This window comes from Equus caballus, chromosome 11 (assembly GCF_041296265.1).
Source record: "Equus caballus isolate H_3958 breed thoroughbred chromosome 11, TB-T2T, whole genome shotgun sequence".
In the NCBI taxonomy this organism is placed as follows: domain Eukaryota; kingdom Metazoa; phylum Chordata; class Mammalia; order Perissodactyla; family Equidae; genus Equus; species Equus caballus.
Window position 1 is genome coordinate 30,039,580 of NC_091694.1, and position 27,548 is coordinate 30,067,127.

The 27,548-nt window shown below is 44.8% G+C and overlaps 1 protein-coding gene and 1 long non-coding RNA gene across 7 annotated transcripts in view; one reads left to right on the top strand and one right to left on the bottom strand.

The window, feature by feature from the left end:
- The window catches only part of HLF (HLF transcription factor, PAR bZIP family member), a 52,661-nt gene that overhangs the window by 12,828 nt on the left and 12,285 nt on the right, over window positions 1-27,548 (top strand). The window lies entirely within an intron of this gene.
- Window positions 10,957-27,513, bottom strand: LOC102148154 (uncharacterized). Of its 2 annotated transcripts, XR_011423001.1 has the most exons (4): window positions 27,456-27,513; window positions 17,258-17,371; window positions 16,345-16,421; window positions 10,957-11,762 (listed from the first exon to the last, which is right to left on the bottom strand). It is a non-coding gene; the product is annotated as an uncharacterized lncRNA (long non-coding RNA). The 2 variants fall into 2 exon arrangements; XR_011423000.1 differs by lacking the exon at window positions 27,456-27,513 and having other exon boundaries at window positions 17,258-18,935.

The window sequence follows — 27,548 nt, forward strand, 5'->3', positions numbered from 1 at the left end:
TAGAGTTTCTGAGGATAAGAAAAGATAAATTTGTGGAATTGACTTCATAAGAATTTCATAGAATCCATTTCATTACTATTGATTTCTTCATATTGATACACTTTCCCAGAGGAGGTGGGAGTCTATTTTCCTGATAGAATCTAAAGTATGTTTATTTCAAATGGCCAGTAACACCTGAATGATTTTTAAATAGTATTTCCATTCATGTCAAAAAATAAGTATCTTTTAGCATTATAAGTGAAATTTACCCAAACTTGACAGGCCATTTATTGGTATTTAGTTATTGGATTCCTTAGAAGTTTGAAGATGAATGACAGGAAGTTTCAGTATTACAAAAACTGCGTATAAAGCAGCAATTTGGTTTACTTACACTCTATTTCTCTTTTTAGTCTCAAGCTTGCCTAGTAGTCACATTGCATTGATTCAGATTTTGTGATCGTTTGATCTTTAATTGATTAAACTGAAATTTATGTCTTTGTCTTCTTTATAAAGAAAGATATTACCAAACAGATTACTTATGCAAACATAGTCTCAGGAGGCACATTTAACTTATCTGAGTACAAGATAGTCCTTAAAAACCTTAACTGTGTGTATATAAATTGATGTTTTTAATCACGGTGTATATTAGTGAATAGCAAGAGAATTTCTGTCATTTGGACATTTCGGTAATTTGGGTTGGCATTTCCACCAAATGATTGCAGTTTATCTCTGTCTGCCCCTCTCCCCCATTTGCCCCACTCCACTAAATTTTCATATTTTGAGACTTAGATTTTCATGTAAGTATATGGAAACAAAAGAGCATTTTTGCTCATTTTTATCTGCCATCAGAGAGGATGTCATAGACCAATCCCCAGGGATGGTGGTTTTCTCTAGAATTTTCTAAGGAAATAGCTATCTATTAGAGCCACATCGTCTCATTACTCCCTTCTCCTTATCGCAGGGCAGCATGATGTGGCTAAAATTCCAGCCTTGGCTTAGCTCTTGGCTCTGCCGTTTCCCGGTTCTCTAACTCTTCTGCCTTTGTTTCTCCTCTGTGAGTAGGGGAGATAATAGCTGCTCCCAAGGATTCCTGCAGGAGTAAATGAGATGATCTATGTAAACCGCTTGGAACAGTGCTCAATATACGGATGGTAGCTTTCATCACTTTTATTTGTATGCTATGATTACTGTTTCTTCTCTTCCTCTGCCTCCATCATCATCTTATGGACACTTAAGTAGGAGTGCGTCTTGTGCTATAGCAGTGATAGCCCGGAAACTCCTCCCCACCTTTTGAGTCATTGTAAGGAAGAGAGGGTAATGGAGAGGCAGAGCAGGAGAGCATCCTGTGTATTGACCTCTGAAAAGATATACCCCATTTGTGGTCCTGTAACAGTGTAACTGCCCATTTTCTTGGGTAGCTCCAGTAGAGACCTGTGCTCCATGGGCCAGGGTGTGACTTCCACCTCCGTACACCCTACCATCTTCTGACTGTGTGCCTGAAAGAGTTTGAGTGGGTAAAGGTTGAAATGGAGTTTATATTTGTTTCCTTTGGTGCTCTCAAGCCTTTCCAACATGCTATAAGATTTGTGACTGGTGTTCCTCCTTCTTTTTGCTTCCTCTTTTGAGTCATGAGGTGGAGAACTGGCAGTTCTCCTAGTTGTTGGTGATGTGCTGCCAGGTGAGGAGAGGGTCTCCAGTGGTAGCCAGCTTCCTGGCCTTCTGCCCCCATCGTGCAAATCTCTCACTTTCTTCTTAACTCTCCCTACATCATAGAAAAGTGGCAGAGAGATCTCCCGATAGGAGAAATGGACCCTTGCGTTGAAGTAGAATGGAAACATGAGGAAATTGAGAACAAATGCAGAGTATTTGGAAGAAAAGTGTGAAAATAGTTTTTACACAAAGGGGACAACTGGAAGTCGATTACTTTAAGAATTGGGATTAACCTGATGTGGCTTTGTTTTCCAGCCAGATTAGAGATGTGGAGTTCTTGGCCTGGGTCTTGATGTAGGACATTGTGTGCTGTACATATGGGCATGGCAGGATAAAGCATTTCAAGGTACATAGTCCTGTCTTAAGGATAACAAAGTACATCAGCATCAAACTGGGCAAGATTTCCCCCTCTTGAGAGGACGTTTGATTCCAGTGAAAGCTCCCTCAGCATATTTTTACATCCAATAGAATATCTCTGAGCTTTTATAAAAGAGTGGACACAATGCTCCTCGCTTGAAATCAGCTAAATGCATATGAAATCATAGCAATACCCATTATGCGTTAAAGCTGGGATGGTGCTAAGCACTTAATGAGAGAGGTTAGGAAATCAACTCATATTAGAAATATTGGTTCCTGGAATTTAGTCTGCTCCCAAGAGGATTGGATGTTGTGGAAACATTGCCAAAGTATGTTTTCTCTCTTTTTCATCAGCCCTTCCATTCTGATTACAGGCAGCTTAAAAATAAATTTGGGCATATCTCAGTGGCCAAAAACCATGGAGATCAGGATGAAATCATTTTCAAGGAAGAAGTAACAAGCTTTGATAAGGATATTCAGAGAAACACAGTCCAAATAGCATCAGCACATCATCGTTGGACCCTTTAGGCCCTAAACTAAATTGGAGTTGGAGTTGGGGGTCTCCTGAGAAGCCATGACACCTTGGGCAAGTCACTGAAATTCTGAGCTCCTCACTTCCTTGCCTGGAATGTGACAGCCTATTTCACAGGATTGTCATGAGGGTTAAGTTACATTAAATAAGTGAATGGACCTGGGACTGTACCTGCTCAGAGATGTCACTCAGTGAGTTTTAATTCAGAGTGAGAATCTGATCTTTAAAGATCACTTTCTAAAACGTACTTGTAGTTCAATCTTTGGCGTCTCACTCCCGGATTTCTGAGTTGCTGGGCTGAGTTGTTACAAGGCCCCTGATGTTTCTTGAAGTACCCTGAAAGATCTAATTTACAGTCCCAGCTATGCTCTTACTTACCTTAAGCAAGTTGTTGACCTCTCTGGGTTTTACTTCTTCATCGGTAAGATGGGAATAGCCTATGTCCTTCTAACTTACGAGTATGTCATAAGTGTAAAATAAGATAGCCAATTAGAAACTTGACCAAACTAAATTCAAATCAAAGTATAAATTGGATAAGCACTATTATTTTCATTGGGTTTTAGGTGGCAAGAGGGGAAAACATGTAGCAACAATTTCATGGTGGGCCATTTACAAAGAGCACTGAATTTGGAGTCAGCCAATCCTGGTTATAAAGCTGGTTCGCCAGGAGTGGCTTGTGTGTCCCTGGACAGGTCACTGAATCTCTCAAGCCCTCAGTTTTCTTATCTGTGAAACGTGGGTGCTATTTTAGCTCTGTGATACTCTGTTCTACAACTACTATGAGCTGCCAGACTAACATTCAAATTTTGGTGCAAAAAATGCAAGCCTCTTGGGGGGATGTACTGCTTCCAAGCGAGTAGATGGATTAAGAATCTGACGTTCTACCCCCTATAAAGGACGATGGAGTTTAAAAACTAAAGCTGAAAAGCAAAAGACCTTTGACACCTTTGGAAAAAAGATGTAGCAGCGTTAAAGTTCGTTACTTCCCTAAAAATGGTCTTCCTTCTGAATGGGAACCATTGGCTTCCCTGGTGTTCAACATTCCAGAGTAACCCTGAAAGCAAGTGATCTGGCTGGAATCATTGTCAGAGGGTTGGACTTTTTAGGAGTGGCTTATGAGCCAGACAAAATAATTTTTAAAAAAGGAAAACCCCCAGGGCCCACAGCTAGCTCTTTTGATGGCAGCCTTTCTGGAAGGGCAGGGGCCAGCTGTACGTTTGGCTTGCTCCTCTGGGTGGCTGGATTCAGGTCTGTGGGACCTCCCCATGGCCGTAGGTTTCACTTCGCAGCCAGCTTTGATGGGTTAGTTAGGTGCCTGGAATGTCATCTTGAAAGACTGAAGCCTGGTCTGGACTCAGTGGAAAGAATTCTGTGCTTAATTAGGGATGTCTGCCATGGGCTTAGGTGGGACACTATTTGTGCCAGGTATTTGCTGTCCTGACAGAACAGGTTGGGAAGATCTTTTAGTACTTGTCCCTCCAGTGGGCAGAAGATCAAGGACTCGGGCCAGTGCTGTTTCCGGTGTCCTGGAAAAGTGTTTTTCCAAGCCCCTGGCACGTATTGTTTTGCTCTCTGCTGGAAGCTTATTCTGGTTAGCTTAACGGAATGGAAGAAGGGAAGTCTGTCGATTCTGCCCCATGGTCACAGGACAGGAATTGCAAGGTGGATGGGAGCTGTAATTCCAGCAATCCCCAGCAGATTCCTGTGGACACTTGAGTGGAGCACAGGCTTGGGTGCTCACTGCTCCGGCAGAGGCAGCCACAAACCGCAGAGCCTGGCAGGTGGTGGCCAGTGGTCACAGCTGTAGATTCCCTGGAAACCTGGCCCCTGGAAGGACCGGGAGGCTGGGCATTTAAACATTTAAAACAAAAGGGCTGCCAACTTCTTTAAGAGGGCATTGGAGAATTTACCAGTCTGCTTAGGATACGGAATGGCCCTCAGTTATCTGTGCTAATGGAACTGCTATGCGGAGGTTTATTTCTCTTCAGCTCTGGAATGTGCTCTGTGCTTTTGTGCTGTTGATCTGCCTTCCCGGTGATGTTTGAACTCTTCAGATTTTTCTTTCTGGAAAGAACACTTGAGGGGGAGTGGAGAGCTTTTCACAGCTCCCCCAGCATACCTCCCATAGCCAGTGTCTCAGAGACCTCCCCCATCTCCTGACTTTAAATCCTTGAACTGCACCAGGGAGATAATAATAGTTGCATTTTATTGAGCACTTACTATGTGCTCCCCAGGGATCGATGTTCCCTCTGTGATGAGGAGTGGGTCCAGGAAGGTGTGGGGCAGTGGGCTTGGGGTTAAACGTTGTCTATGGGGAATCTACAAAGGAGTTTGCCCGGGGTGGACCTGATTTCCTCTGCTTTTGTGGTTTCCCAGTGTTTCTAGTGACTGCACTTGGGCTCTGCATACGATTAACTTTCAATTATCCTGAGGCTGATTTACCAGTTTGCAGATTAACCAAGGTGAAGGCTCACCTGGGCCTGGGCAGTGCTCATCAACTCAGCTGCTCCACAGTTAGCTGGTTATGGCTGATTGCCTGCCCATGGTCAAGGAGCCTGAGGGCTGGTCTGCTGCAGGGGAATGGAGCAGAAAAGCAACTTCTAGGGCCTTCCATTCCCTTCAACCAGAGGAGCCCACTGGCCGGTAAAGTCCTGCCTTCCCCAGTATAATCCCTGAGAAGTTCTTCAGAAGGTCTCTGGAGTCCTGGTGCTCTGCCTCTGCGCCTGGTACCTTTCAGCCCCAACACACTTTCCAACGTGGGAAATTCAAATTGGCCGCAGGACATGGTGAATTAGAAAGTCCTGGAGATTAAGTAATCTAATATGTTGAAAGGAGGCCCAGTGAGCATACAGCTGGTCCCCCCTTTTCCTCCTCAGCTTGTGAACCTCCCTCTGCCTCCCAAAGATGTAGATTGACAGCTTGAGACACTGGGCGGTGTAGCCCTCCTGAGGTGAGAGGTGTCCAAGGCCACAGTGGCAATGAGGCAGGAGTTGCCCACAAAAGCAAGCTCCTTGTGGTCTAGGCCTTTGCACAGTGATGGTTTGGGTGGCTTGTGATTCCCTCCTCATGGTTGCATGGGTTCCTAAAAAGCTGACTTCATTTGCCAGGCCCCTGTGGGGTGAGGGAGTAGAAACATGCGCGTTTGCCTCACACCAGACCAGAATAGGTACACACAATTTTAACCTACGAGGCAAACTTCTGCCATGTTTGGAGTGATCTCCGTTTTGCATATCTTGGGTCTCAGGTATACTCCGAATCTTGAGAAAGCCCGTTAAGGACCTTGCTCTGTGGCCTCCCAAGAAAGAATGAACATTTGCACAGGACTATATCTGATGGGCTTCCATGAGTTATTTTTATGTCTTCAGCAGCATTCACCTGAGCACCCGACATGTCTTTTCATCTCTGACTCTCTTCTCCTTTTGCATTTGCCAGGCCTGGAATGCCTTGTCTCAGTACAACTGAGTTTGCTAGCAAGCAAGGTCCCTTTTCAGCCGGGGCCATGGGTTTCCTTGGGTCCTTCTCTCCGCCTCGCATTTTCCCAGGGCTTCTGGTGTGTAGAGTCTAGAGATCACATTTTATTAACACAAAGAAATCTGCTTGGGCTGCCTGGCTCTCGCAGTCACGTGGAGAGAAATGTGCTCCTTCGGTACGCCAGCCTGCAGCTCTCTCTGCAAAATACAGCAGAGGGCTGGGCACCGGGCCAAGCTTACATTTACTTCGGAACACACTTTCGCATCACTCCTTGGCAGAACATCCACGGTGGTGTCTATTTGGGGAGTAAGTTAGAGAAGTGTTGTTTCCCTCCTATGAGTGTCGAGAGAGAGGACCTTTAAAAAATGTTGGACTTTTCCCCATCTTTGTGGTCTTCAAGGTGCCCAGGTAATGAGGGGATCCAGCGAAATGTGGCAGCAGTGCCTGAGAGAGGCCCGTCCCTCCCAGGGCCTCCTGTTTCCCTTGCTAAATCAGTAAACATAGCCAGGACCGCCTGGGACAGAGAAACTTAGGCCAAGGTAATAACCTCAAAACCAAAGTTCTGGAACTCTTGAGTAAACTCGTTACCCTCCCAGATAAAACAACTTTGTTGTCCAAATCTTTCTTTCCGAAGATCTAAGACTTTTCAAATGCTGGTCCCTGGCCAACCATTGAAGGAAGGAACTTGAGCGAGCCTCCTGGAATGACAAACACTGTTAAAATAAACAAATGGACCTCTTCCATTCAGTTTTCCCTCACTGGCCTATTTTTATTTCTTCCCCCCTGGTCCCCCCCCCCCCCGCCCCGCCTTGTACTTTACCATTTTGTAATACCCTCCCTTCTCCACCTCTACGCCAATCTCTATCTCACTTTTCTCAGGGACCAATCTGATCATTTTGCCTTCAGTAAAACAAATATCTAATTTCAAAAAGAGGAATTGGGGGAAAGAGGCGGTATAATTTACTTCTTTCAGAATCCCCTCATACTTGGTTCTTTAAGGTAACCACCTGACTTGAGCTTGAAAATAAAGTTGGTTCTGGAATTTTAAGCCCTCCTTAGGAAAGATTGGAATGGTTAGAAAACAAAGATGTATTGGAATAATACTGACTTCTCTTTTCTCAGTGAAATAGGCCCCTCTTGTAACAACAAATTGAAAATAAGCTCTTCCTTCCCCATCAGCCAACCTGTAAATTCCATAGGGATTTCCCCAGTGCCAAGCCTTCTGACTCCAGTGTTTACTGCTTTGGAATGTTGCTTTTGCTGTCGGTACCATCCAGCCAAGCAACCACTAATCAAGATTTAAAGAAATTTTTCTGCAAGATGCATATGCCAGGTTGCTGCTTCGTAGGATAGGCCACCAATGGGAAGCCGCCCTCCGTGTAAAGGACCAATGGGAAGCCGCCCTCCGTGTAAAGGATGCCCAGAACCTCAGAGACCAAGATGGAGCCTCCTGCTGGTCACCTGGTGAAGCTTTTGCTTACTCTGCAGAAGAGAGGTGACAGAAACCCATTCCACCTGTCTCAAAAACCTGCTGGTAATTAGCTTTAAAAATAATGCCAAGTTCTCACATGGCTGGTAGATGCATAACCTCAGCGGGGGGGTGGAAGGAGTGCTACTTCACAGAGTAATACTGTTGCAATCCCATTAGTCATTCCAGGTGAGGTTAGATAAGGTTATTGGAGAGATGAAAGTCGCCGTGGAGTTTCAAAGAGGTCTCCTGAAAGTATTGAGAAATGGTTGAAGTTCAGAAGTTTATTTGAAGCTTTGTCCCCCTTCCCCTCATAAACGAGACTGCCACTGTTTAGTCGCATTCTCCTTTTTTGATCAACAAAAGCTCTGGCAAATGATTGAGATGGTCTGTAGTCAGTGTGAGGCATCAGTTCTCCACTTCTCCTGTGGATTGTCTGCTTGGTGTATTAGCCATAGTAAATGTGTAAGCCCTGGCCAGTTGCCCTTTGCCACCTAGCGAGACAACACCTCGAAGTTTCTACCCCCTGCCCTCACTTGGGGAAGTGTCTGTTGACTCTGCACTTGACTTGCAAGTTTCTTAGAGGCAGAGGCTGGGCTGGTATCTCCAGAATATAAGCACCTGCTTCACACCACAGTTGGCACTCAGCAAATATTCGTTGAATGAATGAAATAATGAAGACATTACTTTCCTTATAAATGGTCTCAAAAGAGTCCTTGTGCCCACTTTAATATCTTCAGTGGTGCTGGCAGAACTTTGTTCAACATGGCGAGTCTTCGTGCAGAGTCCTGATGGTGTGGTGAGCTCCTCTGGGGCAGGGCTGTGTCTGGATGGTCTCAGGGGAGGTGACGTGTGGACACCCCTGCTGACATAGTAACAGGTCCAGGGCTTCTCCTAAGGTTTAGTGAGCTACTCTCCCATGGGAACACTTTCCTCTTTTCTGATTGGTTATTTCATAGTCAAAGATGAAGAGTGTTTTCAGACAAGAGGACTTAGATGCTTACAAACAAAGGTGGATATTGACTCCCCAATTTTCCATGCCTCAGTGACAGAGACACTAGTGCTCCAGAAGCTCCAGCCTGCATGTTCCCAGATAACCTGTAAGCGTTCTTAAAACAGGTTCTTAATTGAGATTTTAACTGGCTAAGTACAGACATTCAATGTTGGGGGGTGGGGCATGCAGAGGGATGTAGATTTTTAGGAAACACCAACTTACATTTCTTGGATTAACAGATGTGGGAGGATGCCTCTGTGTGTGGCATGTTCGGGTATAACTTCTCTGAGCGTAGGATTTGATTGGTTTATGGAATGGCGCTTCTGCTCACTAAACATATGGCGCAGCTGAGAGGAGAGGGGCTTCCAAGGGCCGTGCCACGAGCAGTTGTAGCCCCCCACTGAGGTGTGCGCTGCTGGCAGGAAGTGGCCCTTCTGGCTCACTGTCCCCACAGCAGCAGGTAAAGAGTTGGAACGGGTTGGTCTCTGGATATCCGGTGTGGTCAACACTCCCTGCGCAGGATTCATTCCTAGCCCCTCCAGGCCATGTGCCCACCCCAGGGAGTACAGCCTGAACCTTCTGGCGGCACCTGGGGATGCCTGACCCTCACCGGAGATGCTGCTGCTGTTCCATTTACTGCGTCTCAATTTAGTAGTATGTTGAGGAAAATACCATCCCTCCTACCAGGATGAGATAGCAAAGTTCTCTGGATAGAACAGTGCGGAAGATTATTCAAATGATCGAGGCATTTGAAAATTATTCTGAGAAAGATTTAAAATATAAAAAATAATACATAGCAAGCACCTGTCTTCCTAGCGCCCAGAATTAACAATTTGGCATATTTACCATATATATTCATGTATCAATTTATTGATACATTCACTTATGGATTTAAACATTACAGATCAAGTTGGGGTCCTGGGGAACTCTTTAAAAAGAGAAAGGTGCAGGGACCAGCCCAGTGGCTCAGCAGTTAAGTGTGCACGTTCTGCTTTGGCGGCCCGGGGTTCGCTGGTTCGGATCCCAGGTGCAGACATGGCACCACTTGGCAAGCCATGCTGTAGTAGGCGTCCCACATATAAAGTGGAGGAAGTTGGGCACGGATCTTAGCTCAGGATCAGTCTTCCTCAGCAAAAAAGAGGATTGGCAGCAGATGTTATCTCAGGGCTAATCTTCCTCAAAAAAAAAAAAAAGGAAAAAATGTGGTAACTCATGAGGTTAAAGTGACATAATTCCAAGTCTGTTTTCTCAGGTCTTAATCCCTCCTAGTACTTTGCATCCATTGCATTAATAAATAAGCTTGTTTTCGGTCTAGTTAGGAAAAAGGACCAGCTAGTGCATGAGAATGCTGCGTTCCCTTTGGTTTTTCTTTGTCACGGGGTGGGTGGGCAGCTGTTTGGCACGGAGTTCCTGGAGGTTTCCCTTCGGATTGTAAAAGGATCCCTTATCCCTTAACCCTAGAAGAACCAGCACCAGAGTGATCTTCCCTTGGTGCTGAAGAAAAACAGACAAATAGACAAAACCAACATTAAAAGAAGGGCTGGTGCAGCCCAGAGGCATCAGTAGCGTGCTGTGACACTGGCTCACCCAAGGATTGCGGTGGTCCAGGGGATGCCGGTGGAATGCCTGTCACGTGTGGCAGCTGGACTAGCCTTTGTGCTCTGAGGAGACAGGCAGAGCTTTCCTCTCTCTTTCCTGAGAATCGGGCACAACAGTGTGCACCAATTTTTCTCTGAATATAGAGCTTCCATCAAATGGGGTGAGTAGAAAGGGAACAGCAAAGAATAGCTTCCCCTTCTGTAGTGCTCTCTGGAGTCCAGGCATCAGGCTGTGTAGTTTACATGGACTGTCTCATTAAAACTCAGAACAACCTCTGGGTCCTACTGGTCTTGGTACTAGGTAGGTACTGTTGTTGTCCTTTTACAGATAAGAAAACTGAGGCCCAGGGAACAGTAAAATGCTGAAGGCAACACGGTGAGCAGACAGCAGGGCTGGCACCAGAATCCACATGCTGAGCCACTACCCTCCACTGCTTCTTTGCCTTGCACAACTGAAACTGGCTGAACACCTGTGTCGGTGGTCCAACATAGTGACATATGTGTACTGGGAACCTAGACATGGTGGGAATGAAGATCAAAGGAGCAGCTCAGATCAGGCTGATCCCAAGGCGTGTCTGTGGAGGCTGTAAGGTCTCCTTAGCCACCCCTGGGGAGTTGATTGAAATTTTTTTCTTTATTTTATTGGCCCTGAGCTAACATCCATGCCCATCTTCCTCTACGTTATATGTGGGACGCCTGCCACAGCATGGCATGCCAAGCAGTGCATAGGTCTGCACCCAGGATTCGAACCAGCAAACCCTGGACCACCAAAGCAGAAAGCGCAAACTTAACCACTGCACCACCAGGCCGGCCCCAAGTCTGATTTTAAAGGACAGAGAGAGGCTGGTTTTCAAAACACAGGCTTTACTTATAAATCATGAAGCATTGAATTTAAAAATGAATTCAGCACTTTTGTATGACTCTCAAATCCCTCCAATATGATGTAAAAGTGAAGGACCATGAAATGGTAAACACAGTGATCCAGGAAGATTTAGGGACAGTCTAGAGGGGTATTAGGAACATTCAGTGCTGCTGTGCTAAGCCCACAGCACCGTCCATATAAGTCAACGAGAACAGGATTCATTCTCCTAGTGCCCACCCTTTGCTGATCTGCCCAGTGCAACAAAGAGATGCATACAGTTAAGAAAGTTTCCATCTTTGATGTGTAGATTTCCCGCTGCAACTATCCTGAGGAGTCTTTATAAAGAGACATGCATGGATGTATGGATGTACTGGGCTCTGCCTTTTGCCATCAGTTGGATGAATGGAGGGAGTTGGAGGTGCTTATTCAGTGTCCACCTCCACATGCTTTTCAGAGACATGCTTGGTGAGAGCTCCTCGCAGATTCAAAACGTGGGGCACTGTCTTCTTGAGAGCCATGTACGTGAAGCAGCCCGGGGCATGCAGCCGGCACTTGGTTAAATATTAGTTGCCTTCCCCTTCCTGTGTGTGAGGCAAGTTGTACGAGGGAAGCATCAGCAGTTCGGAATGCAAAAATAGATCTCCATGTGAGGATGTGGCCTCTTTTCCCCGAGTGTGGACCAGATGTCAGGCTGCCTGGTGAGGACTCAAGGAATGTTACAGCTTCCTTCTTCGGGCCTTCATTGCCTCTCCCCATATGGAGAAGCCTCCCTTTCGATGTACTTCTTGGATCTGAAAAACAAGAACAAAAAAGAGCATGGTATAAAAGTCTCAGGTAATAAGCCTTCTGTATTCTCCCTTTCAAAAGGACTTGTATGTGTGTTATTTAGATTTTTCCAAGTCTGATACGTGGTCATCACATCATTATTTCTGTTATTACTTAACATAAAAATTAATGAAGCACTAGAAGCAAATGGACATTTGTTCTGGAAAGCATTTATCCATTTTCTTTTCAAACATTTCCTGAGTGCCAACTGTTTATCAGGCACCAAACTAGGAGTTGGGAATCCGGAGATAAGGACGATGTCATCCCTTGAGCTGGAGAAGCTTATGAATTGCAAAGAGATTGATAAATAATTGTGAAAGGAGTGTTATAGGGTATATACAAGGTGGGACCGGGAAAGCAGAAGTGGTCAGCTGTAAATGGGATGTTGAGGAAAGATAAGAGAGAATCCTCGAATTCTGTCTTGAAGAATGAGCAAAAATTATTATCAATAGGAAGAAGACATTTAAGTGACTCATTGAGGTTTTTTTTTTGACTGATATTATGAGTTAATTTCCATTAAATATGCACAGGAAATAATTCAGATCATAGTGTTAAGGGACGTGGTACTGGAATTTAAAAATTAGGGGGAGAAAAAGAATACAAAGAATGTATATGATGGTTAATCCACCAAGGGGCTAATTCCCTCCTACCCAGATAAAGGATGCTCTGGCTTCCAGGGCAGCCAAGCCACGTGTCTCCAACGTGGTGTGTTTAAAGAAGATGTTGGGAGGTTAGAGGCGGCATAATTGATGTGATTTGACAGTTGCTGTGGCAACACACCTACTTCCAGAAAATCAGTGTTAGTGGGAGGGCAGGAAAACTCCAGCACTTGCCCTGGGCTGCCCTATGCCCCACCCTTCCTGTTCTGGGCCAAGGTGTGGACCGATTCAGGACACATGCCCCCCAGGGCTGATTGCCGCCTGCCTTTGTGGCGTTGACTCTGGAATAAGATAAGGAGATGAGTAAATCAGAGCAAAGACAACAGGGAGACAAGAGGAGGAGGGGGAAGTCTGAGCAAGCCTTGCCAACTTCTTTCAGGAAAGTGTCTCCCCAGTGTCGTATTTGAATATACTGAATGACCCAAGGATTTCTATGAAAATAATGCTTATTGCATTAATGTGTGTAAACCTCCTCTTATGGAAGCAGCGGCAAAGAATGCTTTGGGCATAAATAAACTAGTCTTTAGAGGAGCAAAAAGGGTTGGGTTAATGAAAAATTGATTGTGACAAGTTTTGGCTGAAGAGCTAGGTGGTTTCCTCTGGGGCGCCACCTTCTGGTAAACCAGAGATATGACATGGTGTGAATACTCCCCTCTTGTGTGATGGTGGGTTTCCTTACGTGCTTGAGCGTACCAACCGCTTACAACCACAGAGGCTATTTCCTCTAGATCATTGGTTCTCAACCTCGGCCTCACGTGAGAATCAACGGTGGATTCTTCTTTTTAAATTATCTACAAATATTTAATTACGAAAGTAATATATGATGATTGTAAAATAAAGTCAGAACCGTACAGGTGCACAACTTGAGTTCCTATAGCCCATTTCCAGATTTAAGTATCAGAAATTTCTTGGATACTCTTCTAGACATTTTCTTTGTGTTTTTAAATGTGTGTGTATATATATAAATATATACATATCTATTTATAAAAAGGTACAGTTCTCACTTTATTTTACAATTATATATTTATATATATGTTGTGTGTATGAGAATATGGAAATATATGTATATACATTATACATGGTGTTATGCAACTTTCCTTTTTTACTTAGTATCTTTTGGATATCTTTCCATCTTAGTCCCTATAGATCTACGGCCGCATGGAATCCCATTGTCTGGCTGTGCTGTAATTTATTTAACAAGTATCTTGAGCTTGTTTTCTACTTGGATGCCATTCTTTGCACCTGTGTGTGGCGTATCTAAAGTTTAAGATCCTAGATGTCGAATTGCTGGATCAAAGTCTGTAGGCTCCAAAAGAATTGTCCTAGTTCATACTCCCACCAAAAGTGTGTGAGAAGGCTAGCTCCTCCTTCATTAAAAAAATGAAAAAAACCAAAGAGAAACAAAATGGAACAAAAATACAGAGCCCAGGCCCCATCTTCAGCACTTCTGCTTGAGGTGGGAGGGGTGCTGAGTATCTGGGTTTTTTGTTTTGTTTTTTTTTTTTGAGGAAGATTAGCCCTGAGCTAACATCTGCCGCCAGTCCTCCTCTTTTTGCTGAGGAAGACTGGCCCTGAGCTAACATCCGTGCCCATCTTCTTCTACTTTATACGTGGGACACCTGCCAAAGTGTGGCTTGACAAGCGGTGCGTAGGTCCACACCCAGGATCCGAACCAGCAAACTGAAGCAGAACATGTGAACTGAACCACTGTGCCACCAGGCGGGCCCTGAGTATGTTGAAAAAGTTCCACAGGTGCATCTGGTCCCTAATCAGGGTTGAGAACCATAGCCTTAGATAGAGGGTAAAATTGAGGTTCGGCCCCTAAATGATCTTGCCTTGGGCATGTCCCTTCAGGTCTAAGCAGCAAGCCTTCCCTTAATGTGGTCCATTGGGAGCACTAGAACAACTCGCTTCCTCTGAAGTTCCTGTTAAACTGGCGATCTTTATTTAGTCAGATGTAAACACTAAATGAATCTGTATTGTTAAAATAGCCTAGGATTAAAGCTACAGACCCAGAGACGTAACACCTACAATATGATGCTTTTCTCACTATTCTATAATTTTTTTTATCAAAATCCATTTCTTCTTTTTATAGACTTTTAAATAATAATTTAATTCCTTTAATTCCTTTCAGTGTGGCCTCAGATTCCATTTGAAGTAGGTAGAGTTTGTGGATATTGGAAGTCAATACCTCTTTCTCTGATTTCAGTGTGAAAAGTCCCCGGGCAGGTACACAGCTTGCCAGCTTTGGGAATTAAAAGTGTCTCCTTTCCCTTATTTAGTTAACCTCAATAGATGGAGAGAGAGAAAATGGACATTTCTTCTCCAGAAAACCTGTTCTAAGAATTATCCATCTTAAGGAATTATTCTGGTTATTGACTTTCTTCACAGCCTGCTTCAGAAAAAATCCACTGGGGACTAGCCCAGCGGCACAGTGGTTAAGTTCGCAGGCTCTTCTCCAGCAGCCTGGGGTTTGCTGGTTCAGATCCCGGGCGCGGACATGGCACCACTTATCAAGCCATGCTGTGGTGGCATCCCATGTATAAAAAATGGAGGAAGATGGGCACAAATGTCAGCTCAGGGCCAATCTTCCTCAGCAAAAAGAGGAAGATTGGTGGCGGATGTTAGGTCAGAGCTAATCTTTCTCAAAAAAAGAAAAAGTCCACTGGCCTTCAGGTCTTTGACCCTTTCCCTTGAGGCTGTGCCTTGCCAACCTCTTCTGTATGTCCCTGTCTGCTGAGCCGCTGCCAAGGACAATGTCCTTAGCTCTGTGGCATCAGGAAGGCATGTGACGCCTTCACCCCTTACAGCCACCCTGCAACCTAAAGACGATTTGTCTTCATCTAACAGCATGTCCTTTTTCTTCCTTTTTGAGGAAACTGACTCCTGCCTCCTGCCAGCTAGCATTTGCCTGGCGTATCTTTACAGTTGGTCTCCTTATCAACCAGCTCACTCCCGTGATTGGGCAAGAACTGCCTTCCATTAAGGAGTTTTGTGTTAGGAAATCTGAGCTGATTGGGACAGGCAGGGTGGGGAGGGTGGTTGTCAACATCTTGGAGTGACAAAGGATTTCAGAGGTGTTGGGATATTCTTGGCCCATGGAAAGATTGCAGACTGTGGTGGGAATTCTCTTTTCCTGCATGGTGGACATGAGAAGCTAAAGGAGAAAGTGTGCAACAAAGTGAAGAACTTGCATGAGTGTTTGAGAATGACTTAGTGTCTAGTTTCTATTTACCCGAGAAGCACACAGACCTTGCCTCCTGCCTGTGAAATAGAAAGGCAGATTTTTGTCCCATGCTGATTTCTCCATAGACTACATTAGGCAGGAGCCAGATGGATTCAGCTTGGCTAGTCTTAGCGCAAGCTGGAAAATTTCATTTTTTCTGAAACAACACATTTCTAAGAAATTGGTCTAAAATATTGTTCTAGTGTATGTTAGGGAACTTTATGACTATAGGCTGACTTACTGCAGGCTTATAAAGATGTGGGAAAATTTACCTGCATCTCCCTTTTCCCCCCACCAATGTGCTGGTGGTAAGAACTAGATTTAATGGAGCCTTCCATTTTTACTATTTGTCTAAATCAGTGGCTGTTTGGCAATTTTTTCTCCTATGTGGGACTTGAATTTATTCAAGAAAACCTGAGTGCACACCTTTACCCAAATCTTGGCTTGCATCTGAATGTAAAAATCAGATGCATATTCATGGGATGTTAATTCAGATTATAGATTGCTGTAAACTATATATATTACTCTATAGTCTTCTCTTTCCTTCTGCCTAAATGACTGAGATGGAGCTGTCATTCCTTATAATGTAATTCCCCCATGATGGCTCATCGCAAAGGTATATGCCAGTTGGGCAATCACAAAACTTGTGCAGTGAATACTTACGTGCAGCTCAGGTGCCCAGCAGCATCTGCAAAGCCTGGCAGTAGTAGGAGATTGCTCACCTCATCCCAGATGAGACGCTGGGGGCACAAAATCCATTTTGTTTAGTTACCAGCTGACTCCATGGAATTAAGTTGATTTTTTTACCCAAGAATCCATATTCCTGACTTAGCATTACCCCCACCCCAGCAGCTCCTATTGCCTAGCAACACTTATTTAGTAAACGTTCAGAATTATTAACTGATAAGGAGAGAGAGAATGTCCCTCTTCCGTGTTATAGACACAGCCTATGGTACAGGTATCTCTGTAGGCTAGGGAGGGTCTCTACAGGCATTTTCATGTACCATCTTCCCTGTCTCCATAGCCCAGGCCCCTCAAAACCTACACTCACCAGACCAAGAATAAAAAAATAAAAAGACGTTGTGGAATTTTAGGCAGTAGGTGCAGTAGACAGCAAAGGGAAATACTAGGCTGGGTTGCTCAATATATTAAGATGCCCTCGCAAGCACCCCTCACAAAATACTCCCGCAGAGAATGGAAAGGAGACACCTAACCTCCCAAGAAGCCTGTAAGAACCCCGGGATTCCTGCCACATGTAGGGCTGGGAGAGTGTTGCTTGAGGGAAATTGTTGGACACTAGCCTTTGCCATTAATTTTGCGGGTGGACATGTGTGGGCGGAAGTGTAGAAAGAAAGTTAGGGCTTTGGAGCTGGTCCTAATTTAAAGTAGGTTCTTCTAACTCACTAGCTATTTGACCTTGAGCAACTTACTTAGTCTGCCTCGTCCTATTGTTTCTCCTTTGTTCAGTGGACGTGATAGTGTAGCTCCTTGATTATGAGCCACCGTGACTGCCCAGGAGGGGTTAACGGCATAATCAGGAGAACCATCTCTGTGGTCAGTCCCATTTACCGCCTACCTTTCTGGCCTCTCTGAAGCCTCCTCCACAGAGTCCTCTTCATCTCCGTGTCCCTCAATCTCAGGGTTCACCCGGGACCTGTTCTCTGGCTTTCTTCTTGCTCTGTATTCTCTCCTGGAGGATGTCAGGGTTATGAAATCTGTATCACTAGTTGATTGCTCTGCTCTTCTGAAGCCTGGACACATCTATGAAGCTAAGATGCACATCCTCCTGCTTCTTCATCTGGAATCCAGAGTCAGGTGCTGCCTTCTCCTCCAAATCTGCTCACTCCCCTGAGTTGCCCATTTCAGTGAATTTTACCACCTCCTTTCTAGCTGTCCAAGCCAGAAACCGCAAAGTTAACCTTCCTCTCTCTTTCTCTTTCCCCCATATCAAGTTGGCTAAGACTCATTGATCCTGCCTCATTAATAACTCTTGACTCTAACAGCTCCTCTGCCATTGATGTGGGGTGAACTCCCACCATTTCCAGGCTCCCCTCTGATGCCACCTCAGCTCGGTTACCACAGCAATATTTCATTAATTGCTCCCCATTCCCTTGAGGATAAGATCTGGACATCTAAGGCCCTTTGTCTGGTCTCAACTCTTACTACCCCTCTCCTTGCCTTCTGAGCTCTAGTTGCACAAACTAGTTTCAATTCCCTGGCTGGCCTGTCAATTCTCTCACATCTTTATGCTTTCACATATTCTGTTCCCCCATCTTGATCACTCCTTTTCCCTTTACTTGTCTAACCAAATTTGAGACTTGGCCAAGATGCCAACTCACTCTGAGAAGTATTTCCTGATGCCCCTGCACTCTCTCCAAGGATGTGGATTAGTGATCGACTTTTGAACTCCAACCTTTGGCTCCCTGGGCAGAGCGCTCTCATTGCACTTAGTGCCCTGTACTCTAATCATCTCTGTGCTTACCTGTTCCCATCTCCAGACTGTATGCTCCCAGGACTTGGGTCTCATTCATATATTCTCAGAGCCCAGTCCATAGGAGGTGCTCAATAAATGTTTGTTAAACAAATGAATGTTTTAATCAACAAGCCTTTGTTGATCATCTTCTGTGCAAGGCATTGGCATAGACGATTTCCTGAAAAGATTTCCAGTCTAGTATGAGAATAGATAATTGCTTAGCAGTTTCACTTATGCTGATAAAACTTCTAGGCTTGTATATGCTAAGTGCAATGTGATACAGGTATTAAATGTGAGGGCAGTTAGACAGAGTTGTCACCCACCCTGGGACAGTCAGCAGGAAGAAGGCTTGAGCTAGACCTTGATGGATGGTAGGACAGGTAGAGGTGGAGAGGATGTGAAGCAAGAATGTCCAGGAAACAAGGCAGACCAGCTCGGCTTGAGCAGAGAGGACAAGGTGGGAGCAATGTGCCTGAGTGTGGAGGTCCTTGACTGCCAGACAAAGAGTTTGGAACGGGAGGCAGTGGGAAGCCATGGGCTACCTTGGATCATGGCAGAGATGTTCCAGGAAGAGTAACTTGGCAGCTGTTGGCAGATGGGATTGCAGCTGGTCAAGAGACCAGTAAGGAAGGAATTGCAGTTGTCTAAGTCCTTAGTGGAATGCTTGCACCTGGCCTGTGACAGGGATCGGAAACACAAAGGAAAACCTCTACTAACTCCAAGGATGATTTATTGCTAGAGCTAGAATGAGCCTTTGCTGTCATCTGGTCATTTAATGGGTAGTCAAATTGAAGCCCAGGGAACTCCCCAAGGTTCTCATAACTGATGGGGTCTTTGGATTCCGATCCATGGCTCATTTCTCTCTCCTGCCCACAAGATGTGGCATTCAAGTTTAAAGCCTGGCAGAATGGAGAAATAGTTCACAGGCATGAGGAGACCTTGGAGGATGAGTGTGGCTTACACACATTGGCTTAGAGATGACAGTGCGACTGGAGGCAATGACCAGGAGCCCAAGGGCCAGGTTAGGACTCTCTGTGAGCTTTGGTGTGAGAGAATTACGGGGGGCCCTGGCCAGGAGCCAAGGCAAGGATGCTTTGGAAAAGCATGTTTACTTTTGGGTGCTCAACTTGGAGACTCTCATAGGAAAGAATTTTTGTGGATCTCCTTGAGAAGCCGCAGAACCACAGACACACCTGAATCCTATTCATGTTCATCCGGAAACTCAGGCTTTAAAACAATCCTGTTTTTCTTCCTATGTTTGTTTGGCTCGGTTTGGGTGTTGGGGAGAGGAGGAAGGGTGGCGTTCACAGAGCATCTGGGCCATTTGCTTGCACTTGGGTCCTGGGTTCACGGTGACCATCAGCGCGCCTCGTCACTTATCTAGTCTCCTGCTTCACTCTCTCCTCCAAATCCAAACACAAAATTTAACATAGCCCCAAGGAGAATGGGCAGTTTCATAACTCGCCATGGCAGCACTTCAAAACTGCGGGTTTCAAATGACTGGGCCCACACATTTTCACCAACTCAGACAATTAAAGAGACTCCAGGGACCTAGGTGGTGCTCATTCAAGTGGTGCATGTTGTCATTAAAAATGGAAAGGGCCTCTGAAGATAGACTCCAGGTCTGGGAGACTTGGTTTCTCTGGTGGAGAAGAAGGTAGCCCATCCTAGGGGATGGAGGTAAATGGCTCAGGGGTTCAGTTTCTCCATAGGTCCCATGGGCCCATTGGCCCTGCCTACTTCTCAGGGTTGTCGGGAGGGCGGAGCGAGGCTGTAGATATTCCCCAGGCAGGGACCTGGGTGGAGATGCAGCATATCAAAGCCAGCGGGAGCCCCTCCTGTCCCCACTCTTCTTTGGGAAGCCGATAGTCTTGACTGCATCACACCAGGCATACCATGGGTGGGAGGGGCGGGCGTTGATGAGGGTTGGGCTTTGGTCACCACTCTGTCCTCTCCAGGTGTCTCTTGTTGTCATCTAGGGGGTGGGTGGCAGCAAGGCTTGAAATGGTCATTCTGTGTTGCAGTCACTGTGGCAGCCCTGGGAGGGATTGGGCCTTTGCTCTTGAGAAGGGAGAGCTGAAGCACAAAACAATTTGGAGACTCTGAGCTAGCCCGTGGTTGGCTGGGACTTAACCTTCCATTTCCCCGGGGGTCTCCACCCCACCCTGCATTCCCTGCTAGTGCGTGGTAGAGGGGGGATGGGGAGGGGGCGGGGCATGGGTGTGTGGGAGAAGGACAGTGCCTCTGGGTTCCCATTCACAACCCTCCATATCCACCCCAGGGGGCCCGTGTGGGAAGATCTGGAATGTACTTCATGCAGCCTTAGTCTCTGGCATTGCGGGTTCATTTCTGGCCAGTCTGTTACTTGTCTGCACCCTGAGGTGCTGTGACAGCTTTGGGGAGAGGCTCTTGGCTCACGGGAGAGGAGCAGAGGGTGCTCTGTCTCAGACACAATGGGGAGAAGGCCAGTGGGCCCACACATGCCCGTCCACTAGTTGGAACTTTACTCCACACTCATTTAACTGACTTGCAACAGGCTCTGCTGTGGACGAGCTCCTCGGGTCTCACCTCTCAGTCGGTTCAAGGAGGCAGGTTTCTTGCTGACACTATTGGCAAGACGCATGATGACAAACACCCTCGGAATGAGAGGCCTTCTTAATCCAGTCCAAGCTCCTGCCAAGTTAGGAGCTGCCGAGTCAAGTTAGGGCCATTTTGGGTACTGATGCACAATCCCAGGGCAGAATGCTTGTCCTGGACACAGGTCACACTTGGTGACGTCCCACAGGCTTTGCTTGGGCTGCAGCTGGAGGAAAGCGGGAGCTGGGGGAGGGTGCCGGAGGGAGGTGCGGAATCCACGCCCCCTGAGGGTCCTCCCTTTGATACTGCCCGTCCCATCCAGCCCCACTTGACAGATGAGGGAATAAGACTCTGCTTGGTGCAGTGACTGGCCCCAGGCCACAGAGCTATTTAGGGGCAAAACCAAGTCCAAGGCTATCTACACTTTCTGATGAGCGTGCTGCCTTGTAGTGAAGGTCAAAGCGGAGGGATGAAGGCCAGAGCGGAGCCTCAGAGCAGAGTTCCAACTGTCTTTCTTTGCCCAAACCCGGATCAAGCATTAATTAACATACTGATAATTTAAGGGTATAGGTCTAAAACACACCTCCCCTATGAAATGACCTTTGAAGTCAACTTCATCTCTACATAACGGAATATATTGGACACTCTCTCTGCCAGGAATCTTCGCCCTCCTTTTAATGAGGTGTGGTCTCTGGCAACCCAGAAGCTCTTTAAAGATGCCAGCAGGGAGAGGCAGTGTTGACATGAGCCCTGGCCCTGTGGTCAGCAGTTGCATTGTCAAATGCAGAGGGGCCCTTGGCTCAGGCTCGCCATCAGGAAGACTGAGGGAGTGGAGGAGGGAGGAGGGGAAAGAGGCAGGGAGAGAGGAAAAGGAAATGGGATGACTGGCTGCCCGTAACTTCCAGGGGGCTCTTGTCCATGACAAGAGGCCACTCTTGCCTCTCCGGGGGACCATCTGCTGCCCAGGAACATGTTGGGCTGGAGAGGAGGGACCTGCAGTGTCCTCCCCTTTCTTTCTCTTCTGCCCCTTTGAGGGGAAGTGAAGTGGAATAGAAAGGGCATTGGCCATGGGTCAAGGTCACTTAAGACTGAACTCCACCTGACCTTCCCACCAGCTTTCTAGCTATGGGACTATGCAGGTGGTTTCATCTCACTAACTCTCCATGTCCTCATCCATAAAATGTGGGACACATTACCCTGCTTTGGGGTGGGCTGATGGGTCAGTGGAATGTTGTCCATTGGGTTCGTAGTCCAGGTCCTGATGCAAGACTCTCACTCAGGAAGCACAAAGTCCCACGCTTCCCCTTGGAGCATTTACATGATTAAGGACTTGGGTTTTAGAGTCAAAACGATTGGGAGGTGAGTCTCTGTGTCATCTACTAGTTGGACAACCTTGGGCAAATCATTGATCATTTCTGAGCTTGCTTTCAACTGTCTGTTTCCATTCCTTTATTTCCACATCTGGAAAATGGGGATATCAGCAATTCCACCTTCATACAGCTATTGTGAGGATTAAATGAGGTAATTCATCAGAAGGGCCTGGTGGACAGCAAGGGCTCCCCCCAGTTACCCATCAGTATTACTTATCAGGATTACTCGTGCCTACTGGCCCTCAGGGCTTCATTTCGTTCGCCCTCTCAGGAAATGGTAACAGGCAGAGCCCCTTCCTAATGTTTACACATTATGGATTGAGCTGGCTTTTCAGCATCATGCTTTACCCATAGTTCTGTTGACAGCCTGTTACTGTGTGCAGAGAGTTGTTGGAAGAGAGCCACTTAGATCAAAGCGATCTTGATAGCGGGCCTTTCAGAGTACTTGTTCTGCACTCATGGACAGCACTTTCTGGTACCTTGTCTGAATTTGGCACAAAGGAAGTGTGTGTGTGTGAGAGATTTGTTTTTGTCTCAAAGTCTGTGTATCAGTCATAAAAGGCTCAGGACACTTGAAAAGTATCAAGGTCATGACAGATTCCCAGCTGCTGGGGTCCAGAAGGATACTTCTCAGTTTGATCTTTGGCTGAGTCTTTGCTTTCTCGTCCTCTTTCTGTCTCTTTCTTCCTTCTTTTTCTTTTTTATGCCCTCTTTCCTTCTGTGTTCCCTTTCTTCCTTCCTTCACTCCTTCATTCATTTCTTCTTTCCTTCATTCTTATCTTCTTTCTTTAGTTTCTTAATTCTTCTTTCCCTCTCTTTGATCTCCTCTTTCTCCTCCTCTTCTTCCTTTCTAGGGGTTTGAATGATCTTCTCTTGTTGGCATTTAACACAGCCTCCTGAAAGGATTATGTGCAAAGTGAAGCAAAGTTCATTTAAAAAAAAAATAATGTTTTTATTTTTGACTTTGAAATGAAGGATGTTCACTATAGACAATTTGCAAAATATAATAAATGAAAAAATAGTCTCTGTTCCCTCAAATGGTCTTTGTTAGGATCTGGGAGAATTTATTCCTGGTTACTCGATAGTTTTACTCAGTGACTCCTTCATGCAGGCCCCGTCTAGAACCTGGGGATGGAACAGCAAATAAAACAAGGTCCCTGACCCATAGAACTTACATGTGAATGGAGGGAGGTCATCAACAAACGTCAAACAAATACAAAAGATAATTTGAGGTGGAGATAAATGTTGTAAAGGAAATGAAACAGGATGGCTTGAGAAGCCATGAGTTGGGGTAGAGGAAAGTCAGAAAATTAGAGGAGATGGCATTTGAGCTGGTGTCTAAATGACGCAGAAGGACCAGGCAGGCACAGAGCAGGGGAAGAATGTTTTAGAGAGAATGCTAAGTACAGAGGCCCGGGTGGGGTCCTGCTGGGGTATGTGAGGAGCAGAAAGAAGAACAGTGTAGCCAGGCTTGTTGATTGAGAAAGGGCCTTGAATCTTATCACACGTGGCAGTGGAAAGCCTTTGGAGGGTTTGGGTTTGGGGAAGTGACCTGCATAGGTGTGCATCTTGAAAATACCTCCAGGTGGCTGTGTGAAGAGTGCGATAGGGACACAAATGGGAGGAGTGAGAACGTATAGGAGGAGGTGGCCGTAGTTCAGGGGAGAGACCATGCTGGCTTGGACAAGGGGACATAGTCTGTTTATTTGATTCTTTTTAAGTATCTGTGATCATAGTATCTATACTTTGTATTTGTGTTTCTATAGAGACCAGTAATTGAGTACTTTGGAGGTACTATGCATTGTGCTCAGTGCTTGATTTATATATACGTTATCTCATTCATTTCTCACACAAACCTATGAGCCAGGCATAGTAATCTCCATTTGCAGATGAAGACACTGAAACTCAGAGGTAGATAAAGGAAAAAAAATCACCAGTAGTCCCTCTTCTTAAAACAGACCTTACTAGGAGACCGGGGAGAATTTCTTCCTGGTCCTTTATTCACAAACGCCCAGGTTTCTAACATATAGGTGGCAGACTCAGAATTCAAACCCAAGTCTGACTACTTCACAGCTTAACCATTACCATGTACCTTCAAAAGCCCTGCAATAATATTAATGCTATTGTATAAGCATCTCCCCATACACAGTAGCTCAGCGTGTAGATCAGTCTTCCATTGCCATGATAATGTTTGCCAAACAGTCACAAGTACTGAGTAGCAAACACAAATGAGAGTTTATTGTGCACTCATCTGAAATTGCTATGGGCCGGTCAGGTGGCTGTGCTGATCTTGGCTGGACTCGCACATCTAGGGAGCAGGGTGATTTAGGCTGACCCAGACTGGCCTGCTCCACGTGTCCATCATCCCACAGTGGGCTAGACCAGGCATGTTTACAGTGATGGCAGAAGTGCTAGAGAGAAGAAGAAAGAACCTGCAAAGCCTCTTTAGGCTCAGCCTCGGAACTGACACTGTGTCACATCTGCTACATTCTGCTGGCCAATGCAAGTCACAAGGCTGGCCCAGATTTGAGGGGTGGGGAAAGAGAGTGTCTGGAACTGCACAGTCACATGGAATGGGACATGCGTAGAGGGAGGGATGGGAGCTTTGGCCTTTAGGACATAGCTGCCTTTGCAGAGAGCTTATTGGACAAGATAGTGGTTCCTTGCCATCGGAATAGAGACCAGCTAATCAGCCTCAGAGTCCAGAAAACCCATATCCTTAGGATGTACTTGTGAGGTTTTTATTTAATCTCTGTCATATTGTGAGCACTCTTTGTTGACCCTGTAGTGTTACTGCAGTCCTCTAAGTTAATTGGTTCCCTGTACTGTAAAGGATTCTTAGAAGCAGGGGTGTTTTATAGCTCAGTAGGCTGTGAGCCCTGATGGTGGTTTTCTTCTGAAAGCAGTGGATGCAAACAGGGTAAAAGATGCTATTTCAAACCAAAACTGTGATCATCTGGAGTCAAGAAGGTCATGACAAGCAGACTACAAACTGGTTCTGGGGAGGAGAGAAAGATCTGGGGCCGAACCTTGAATCACAAGGAATTTCGCCTATCATTTCTCATAGAAAACCCTTTGGTCAAAACAAAATCACTTTCTCTTTCCTCAGCCTTCCTTTCCAGAGAATAATGTGCATCAGCTGGCTAACGCTTGTCAGTGATAAGCACTAGAACACAGTATCCGCCCTGACATTCCTGCTGCAACTCTGATGCTTTGTTTATTTAACTGCCTGAATGAGAAGCAGATCAGAAAGGTTGGAGGTGTTGCAATTAGCCTTGCGGATTAAGTAGGAAATACAACTATAATTTATTACTTTGATGCAGCCGTAAATTAAAGAAATAAACCATTGACTTGAGAAGGGATAAGGACACAGGACACAGATTGCTGCTGTCCCATTCATTGATGACTTCTAGCCCATCAGCTAATTGAACGTGAGGTGCTAAAGTCTTGTTAAAGTATGTAAGAATAAGAAACATCCTGGCTTCAGTTATACTATTTGGGGGTTTAGTCATGCCTAAGCTGTGACAGAAGCAGAGGCCAACTTTGGGTTTGAAGGTGACTTCTAATCTCCTTCCAGATTTAAGCTTTTTGCTCCACCCTTTCCTCCAGAAATCCTCCTGGAAGTGACTTTCATCAAGACGCTTTCAGAAAGAAGGAAACAGTGTTCCAGCAAACGGCAGAGTCTGTCTACATCATGGGGTTGATCTTGTTCACCCTGGACCTTTCAAAGAAAGCCTCGGAGAAATACCAAGCTCCGACTTAAGAAATACAGAAGAAAACCACATGATCATTTCAACAAATACTAAAAAGGCATTTGAGGAAACTTCATACATCATTTCTGATTGAAAAACAAAATGAAACTCACAGTACAATAGGGCTGGTGGGGTTGGAACTGCCTTAGTTGGTCAAACCGAATCTACTAGGATTCTAGAACAAACTGTCATACTTAAGGGTTTGAAGCATTAAAAGCGTTTCTGTTAAAGTCTGGGACAAGCAGGGGTCTCTGGTCTCATCCTTTGTCCTCACTATCTTGCAGAGCCTTGCTAATGCAGTGAGATTTTCTTTTTTTTTCAAAGTAGAGGTTATAAACATTGAAAGGAAGCGACCATTCCTAGAGGCAGAAGATAAGATTATTTAGCTAGAAAACTCAGAGAAGAACTGTTAGAATTAATAAAGGAGTAAAGTAGCTGGATATAAACCCAGCATTTTAAAGCCAGCAGCTTCCTATATGCCAGCAGTAACTAATTAGGAAATTTTCCCCAATAGGGGAAATTTACACTAGCAACAACGATTATAAAACATTTAAGGGGTAAACTTAGCAAAAGGTGTGAAAGGTTAAAATCAAGGAAACTATAAAACTTAACTGATAGATATAAGAAAAAGACCAAAAACTAAAAATGGAGAGTATACTATGGGCATACTCAGTATCTTAAAGATATCAGTTGTCCCCAGGCTAACCTGTGGCTTTCATGCCATCTTCATTAAAAAATCCCAATAATAATTTTAAATATAAGGACTTAAATATATTCTGAAATTCATCTAAAAGAGTATAAGAACACTGAAGAAATTTTCCAAAAAGAACAAGAAGAGGGAAGAACTTGCCCCATCAAATATCAAGCCTTACTAATGCCATTCATTATATTAAGATATTTGGAAAACATTAAATAAAGCCTCTTGCTTATACTGTACATAAAACTAAATTCTAGGTGACTCAAAATTCTAAGAATGTAAGTCAACTATGGTTGTATTTGAGAAAAATATAGAGTAATATACATATATATACACACATATATGCGTGTATATAGTTACATGTAATAAATCATTTTATGTAATGTAATTATATATTATAATTTTAATAGTATATATAAGTTATATGCTATATAATTGTGAGGTAGAGAAAGTTGAAAAGTTAGAAGCCATAAGGAGATTTCAAGATATTATTGCATTACAATGAAAGTCCCTTAATAATGAAAAACTCTATAAGCAAAGTTAGAAAACAAACTACAATCTGGGAGAAAATATTTGCTATAGATAAAACAGATGAAGGGATTATATCCATAGTCTATAAAGAGTTCTTACCAATGAATAAGCAACAAAATCCATTTAAAAAGGGGCAAAAGATATGAAGAAGTGGTACACAGGAGAAGAAAGAAATACCCAATAAACGTGAGATGTTCAGTCTCACTAGTTACGAGGGAAATGCAAATTAAAACAATAGTGATATTTGGGTATATCAGATTGGCAGCATTTTAAAAATTAATATTTGTGTGAAAATGCACTCTCATTTATGTTGGTGCAAGTGAAAATAAATACAACAATTTAGTAGTACATTTAGAAATATAAAATGTATATACCTTTTGCATGAGCAGTCCCACTTCTAGGAATCTCCTCTACAAAAATCCTCACATACCTAAAAATGCATTATTTGGGGAATGATTAGATAAATT